Genomic DNA, 6,746 nt, shown 5'->3' on the forward strand with positions numbered 1-6,746 from the left:
TTTACAATGTTTTATAAATATCAATTTCTAAAATTATTTTACTTTGTATGTCTAATAAACTGGTGTTTTAAATAAACAACATTTTCTCAGTCAACATTTTTTTTACTGACAGTAGTATAACTAAGTACAAATTGTGACATTATGATGATGGAGCAAAGCAGAAGTGAAATTACAAGTGAACAAAAAGATGTAATTAAATAAAAACACAAGGGATAAAAGGTGAACAGGTGAGCATTTAGGTTGAGGGTCCTCCTAGCTTGGGTGACATGGACTTAGCAATGAGACAGCCAATGCATAAAGCTAAACAAACCTGTGGGAGATTAAACAAGATTCAGGTGTATGTGATGATCAATAACCGGAAGTGATAAACGCTATTGGTAATAGGGCTGGTGATTGATGAACTGGAGGTACCTGATTGGCTGGGTGCAGGATATGTGTGGGTGACTAGATGTGTGTGAGTAGAGGGTGTGGGCTGGAGTGTAACAGAAATGTATAAATGTACCATAACAGTATTTTTAACTACAGATGTAAATGTATTAGACAGTAGTACTTCACTTGCAATGGCTCAGACATCTGCCTCTATAGTTCTGTCGTGTCAATTAAAATAATGGTAATAAATTTAATTTTAATAAAAAAAAAATAATTTTAATAATAATAATAACAAACTCTACTATTCTGTCCTGTAAAAATGGCCCAGAGCTTTTGACAACCATTGAACTAGGAAGCTGATTGCATGTATAACATGTAGTGATATATTCACTTTTCTCTAGCATTTTGGTTCTTACAGAACTGGCTAAAAACACTAACACTAATGTGTTCATTAGCAAATGTTTTTACCAAAAACACCCACAGTTCTGCTGATTCACCTTATACATGCATGGACCCCAACTTGCAGAGTGTAGTGAAAGTGAAGTTGCTCAACTCAGACTGACGTCGCTGTACCTTATTTATCAAGCCCAGAAGTGAGACAGGGAAACTCAAACCTTTGTTCTGTTCTCCTCTTTAAAAACAACATCTCTTCAACTTCCTGCATATATGGGAAAACAGAAGCACTGTCAAGAAACATACACTGATATACTCACTGCCTTATACACTGACTTACACATTACAGATATATTGCCTACAAGCTCCTGGTCTAACCTCATGGAACCTTTAGCTATGTAAGACTCTTACTGTTTACACACTGACTTATACACAAATGCAAATGTAATACTATATAGTGTTTGCATTGTACTGTCCTATATATGAGAACCTTAATGTTTACACACTGATGTGAGGTGCAGTTTCTGTAATAAACAAACACATCTGCCTGGTGTGACAAGTGACACCATCTTCACTCTGATGTGTCATAATTATATTGTCCCCCAGAACCTTTCTGGGTGACAGCAATGACATCATCCCCAAGCCCCTCCCCTCTCCACCATGTGGCTCTGGGTGACTGGCTGCCTTGTGTTTTCTCTCTCTCTCTGCCCCACTGCTGGGAAACTCTCATGCATGGCACAGGACTGAGGATGCTACCACTGCACTGCCCATCAGATACACACTCACAGACAGGCTGTTAACTATGTCATCAGAACTTAAGCTCTTGATGATACATGGGGGTTATGCTCTTTCTCTTTCTCTCTCTCTCTTTCTCTCTCTCTCTCTCTCACTCACTTTTGGTGGAAATTTCAATATTTCCTTTCTTTCTATGCTGTATTGTATATGTTAATCATATTAGTCACGTGATAGATGTATAAGCTAGAGCTTTTTACCTATATTTGTGTTAATCATGTAAGTAGGACACTGAAGCCATTCAGTGTCTGGTGTGGTTCAGCAGGCCTTAGAGGAATCGTCATCGGCCCACTCTGGGTGCCTGACGTTCCTGGGGTGACCTCGCTCTTATCCACACTGGAGACGCCAGCTGGTCCCCTAGTCTCCACTTGGAAGGGGCCACGGCTCAGTCCATCATGCCATCACGAGGATGCTGAGTGTGGATGGGGCATGCGAGGGGAGAGGCCAATATACATCTGTCAAATCATGTGTTAATTATGTCATGTTTACCTAATCATATTCTGTTAATCACCTCATGTTCACCTCGTGGACACTGTGTGTACTTATGAACTAAAGTATAAAAGATGAGAGTTCCCAGGGGGGAATGGGCTCTCTGTGGCAGACGCCTTGTGCGTCTGTAACAGGGGTCTCTGGAACTAATCCATACTTGCATAATTAATCCATACTTGCTTAATAAATTATTTTTTTTGCTTAATAAATTATTTTACTCTATCATACCCAACTGCTTCTGACTTTTACCATTTTACCATTTAAGGGTCTCTCTCTCACTCATTGAATGTTTGCAAAACACAGGATCAATATCAAACCGAATGCTATTTTGAAGGATAAAAATCCTACCATGACTTTAGTAATTGTTCTGCTGGCTCCATCTACTGGTCATGCTTCATTTTCTATTTTTGTCTCAATCTATATGGTTCACATTTAATGTAACTCATATAATTCATTTATTTCAGGTGTGCCCAACTCTTTCCCTCCATTTATTAAGGTGACATTTCCACATTTATTAAGGGTTGGGGTTCAATAGTCTCCAATTAAAGATGTACCTGGAAAAAACAGCAATGTGTGTCTGGAATATCATAGGTAATATGCAAGCCAAAGGGACAGAAGCCTACATCTACATTAACATAAGCCCACATATCCACACATATATATACACATATGCATATTCATATGCAATACACATACTGTACTTACTCATACACACTTATACATACACATACTGGATGCTTGAGTCTAACAAACGAGACTGTGAGACATGAACTCACAGTTCTTCTTCTTCTTCTTTCTGCAATTCCCGTTTAGGGGTCACCACAGTGGATCAAACTCCTCCATCTGGCCCTGTCCCGAGTGTCCTCCACTGACACACCAGCCACTCTCATATCCTCTACCACTGCATCCATAAACCTCCTCTTAGGTCTACCTCTCCTCCTCTTGCGTGGAAGTTCCATCCTCAAGACCCTCCTACCAATATACAATCAATCAATCAATCAAATTTTATTTATATAGCGCTTTTTACAACAGTTGTTGTCACAAAGCAGCTTTACAAGTGCCGAGTCCTAGCCCCCAGTGAGCAAGCCAAAGGCGACAGTGGCAAGGAAAAACTCCCTAGTTTTTTTGCATGAGGAAGAAACCTTGAGAGGAACCAAGACTCAGGGGGGGAACCCATCCTCCTCTGGCCGACACCGGTCACCATGACAACAACAACAACAATTTAGACAGAAAGAAGAGAAAGAAAAGGAAAAATATGTAATAATGTCCATCATGATGTATGCATCCGGTTAGGCAGGAGGTGGCTGGCTCAGGATGGATCGCTGGTCTCCTCATCTCATTATTCCTCAAGCAGGCGGGCAGCCATGTGGAGAAATGAAACAGGGAAAATTAGCTCTGTATGAGGACATATACAGGACAGGTAAAATTATAAACATTTCCGGAGTGTGGCAGCAACTCCGGCATTTAGTTAAATTATTACAGCCTAGCTAAAAAGGCAGAACCAGAAGGTAACATAGGCTTGGGGGCATTCTGAGACAATGGCATCCGTCCACTGCACTGTCAACAAACTTGAGTGACCACGAGCAGTGACAGGACGACAGCACCAGCGCCCCAGTCTAACATAAAACCCTTCGTCTATGAACCCCTGGATCTGTACTTTTATCTAAGGGGGGATATTAATTATCAAACGCTAAACTAAATAAGTGGGTTTTCAACCTAGACTTAAAGATTGTGACTGTGTCGGAGTCCCGGACGCATTTAGGAAGATTATTCCAAAGCTGGGGGGCCTTACAAGAAAAGGCTCTTCCCCCTGCTGTTACCTTATTAATTTTTGGAACTAATAAAAGACCAGCACCCTGTGATCTTAGTGGGCGTGGGGGTTCGTAATAGGAAATAAGTTCCTGAAGGTACTCAGGAGCAAGCCCGTGCAATGCTTTATAAGTTAATAAAAGAATTTTAAAGTCAATACGGAATTTAACTGGGAGCCAATGCAGGGCTGATAGGACTGGACTGATATGCTGAAATTTTCTAGTTCTGGTCAGAACCCTGGCTGCGGCATTTTGAACTATTTGAAGTTTATTTAGATTCCTATTTGAACATCCTGACAGTAGTGCATTGCAGTAGTCTAATCTAGAGCTAACAAAGGCGTGCACCAATTTTTCCGCATCATCCTGTGATAATGCATTTCTTAATTTAGCAATGTTACAGAGATGTAGAAAAGCTATCCTAGTAGTATTATCTATGTATTTATCAAATGATAGGTCAGAGTCGAGTATGACGCCTAGGTTTTTGGCTACTGTGCCAGGTGTAATGGGGTAGCCTGCGAGATTAAGCATTAATTTACATTAATTTATTAAGCAATAATTAACTGGAATTTTCTGTTTTGAGGCCTTAGGGCCCAGAAGGAGAACTTCTGTTTTGTCCTCATTAAGTTGGAGGAAGTTTAGAGACATCCAGCATTTAATATCTTTTACACAGGCCTCAATTTTTCTTAAACTGAGTTTGTCATCAGGTTTGGCTGATATGTAAAGTTGAGTGTCATCTGCATAGCAGTGAAAATTGACACCATGTTTGTTTATAACTGTGCCCAATGGTAGCATATATAATGTAAATAATAGTGGTCCTAGAATGGAGCCTTGCGGGACCCCATATTTAACTTTTGTACGTTTGGATGGAATATTATTGAGCTCTACAAACTGATAGCGATTTGTTAAGTAAGAATGAAACCATGAAAGGGCTGTGCCAGAGACTCCAACCCAGCGTTCTAACCTTTCTAGCAAGATCCTATGATCAATTGTGTCGAAAGCTCAAGAAGCACTAACAGCGATACATAACCTTGATCTGAAGCAAGGAGGAGGTCATTTGTTACTTTAACTAATGCTGTTTCAGTACTGTGATGGGGCCTAAAACCAGATTGGAACTTTTCAAATATGTGATGCCTATGCAGATATAGGCATAATTGCTGGGCAACAGCTTTTTCTATGATCTTAGATATAAATGATGTGTTTGAAATGGGTCTATAATTAGATAGTACAGTAGGATCAAGATTTGGTTTCTTAATCAGAGGTTTAATAACTGCTAATTTACATGATTTGGGCATGTGACCTATTGTAATGGATGAGTTAACTATAGTTAGAAGAGGTTCAGTTACCGCTGGTAATACCTCTTTTAATAACTTTGATGGAACCGAGTCTAGTGTGCAGGTAGCACAATTTAAGGAAGAAATTATTTTCTCTAATTCTGATTGTGGGAGTGGATGAAAAGCATCAAGTTTTTCTCCCAGTATGCGATTTAAATCGATGTCAACCAAACCAGATACCTCTCCTCCCTCCTCTGTACATGTCCAAACCATCTCAATCTTGCTTCTCTAACTTTATCTCCAAAACATGCTACATGTGGTGATCCTCTAATAAACTCATTTCTGATCCTATCCTTCCTCGTCACTCCAAATGAGAATCTCAACATCTTCATCTCAGACACCTCCATCTCCCTCACCTGTCTCTTGGCCAGTGCCACTGTCTCCAGTCCATACAACATAGCAGGTCTCTCCACTGTCCTATAGATCTTTCCTTTCATTCTAGCCAACACCCTTCTATCACAGATCACCCCAGACACTTTATGCCATCCACACCACCCTGCCTGTACTCTCTTCTTTACCTCTCTTTCACTTCCACCATTACTCTGTACCCTCGACCCTAAGTAGGTAAACTCATCAACCTTCACCAAATCAACTTCATGTACCTGGACCTGTCCACCGTCTGCCCTCTCATTCACACACATGTATTCTGTTTTACTCCTGCTCACGTTCATTCCCCTGCTCTCCAAAGCATATCTCCATCTTTCCAAGCTCACCTCCACCTGCTCCCTACTCTCACTACAGATCACAATGTCATCAGCAAACATCATAGTCCAAGGGGACTCCTGCCTAACCTCGTCTGTCAGTCTGTCCATGACAATTGCAAACAGGAAGGGATTCAGGGCTGATCCCTGATGTAGTCCTACCTCAACTTTAAACCCATCTGTCATTCCTACCGCACATCTCACTGCTGTCACACTGTTCTCATACATATCCTGCACATACTTTTCTGCTACTCCTGACTTCCTCATACAATTCCACAGCTCCTGTCTCGGTACTCTATCATAAGCTTTCTCTAAGTCAACAAACACACAATGTAACTCCTTCTGTCCTTCCCTATACTTCTCCATTAACACTCTCAAAGCAAACATAGCATCTGTGGTGCACTTAGCTGGCATGAAACCATACTGCTGCTCACAGATCTCTACCTCTCCTCTAAGCCTAGCTTCCACTACTCTTTCCCAGATTGTCAGGCTGTGACTGATCAACTTTATTCCACTGTAATTACTACAGCTCTGAACGTCGCCCTTATTCTTGAAAATCGGCACCATTATGCTTCGTCTCCACTCCTCAGGCATCTTCTGACCTTCCAAAATTCTGTTAAATAACCCAGTCAAAAACTCCACTGCTGTCTCTCCCAAACATTTCCATGCCTCCACTGGAATATCATCTGGTCCAACTGCCTTACCTTAACTGCCACTTCCTGATTCACAACCTCTACCTCTTCTAACCTTCTTTCCATTTCATTCTCTTGATTCATCAGTTCCTCAAAATACACCATCCCCATTCCCAAGACACTCTCCTCACTAGACAACACATTTCCACCTTTATCCTTTATCATCCTAAC

This window comes from Brachyhypopomus gauderio, chromosome 9 (genome assembly GCF_052324685.1).
Source record: "Brachyhypopomus gauderio isolate BG-103 chromosome 9, BGAUD_0.2, whole genome shotgun sequence".
Taxonomy (NCBI): domain Eukaryota; kingdom Metazoa; phylum Chordata; class Actinopteri; order Gymnotiformes; family Hypopomidae; genus Brachyhypopomus; species Brachyhypopomus gauderio.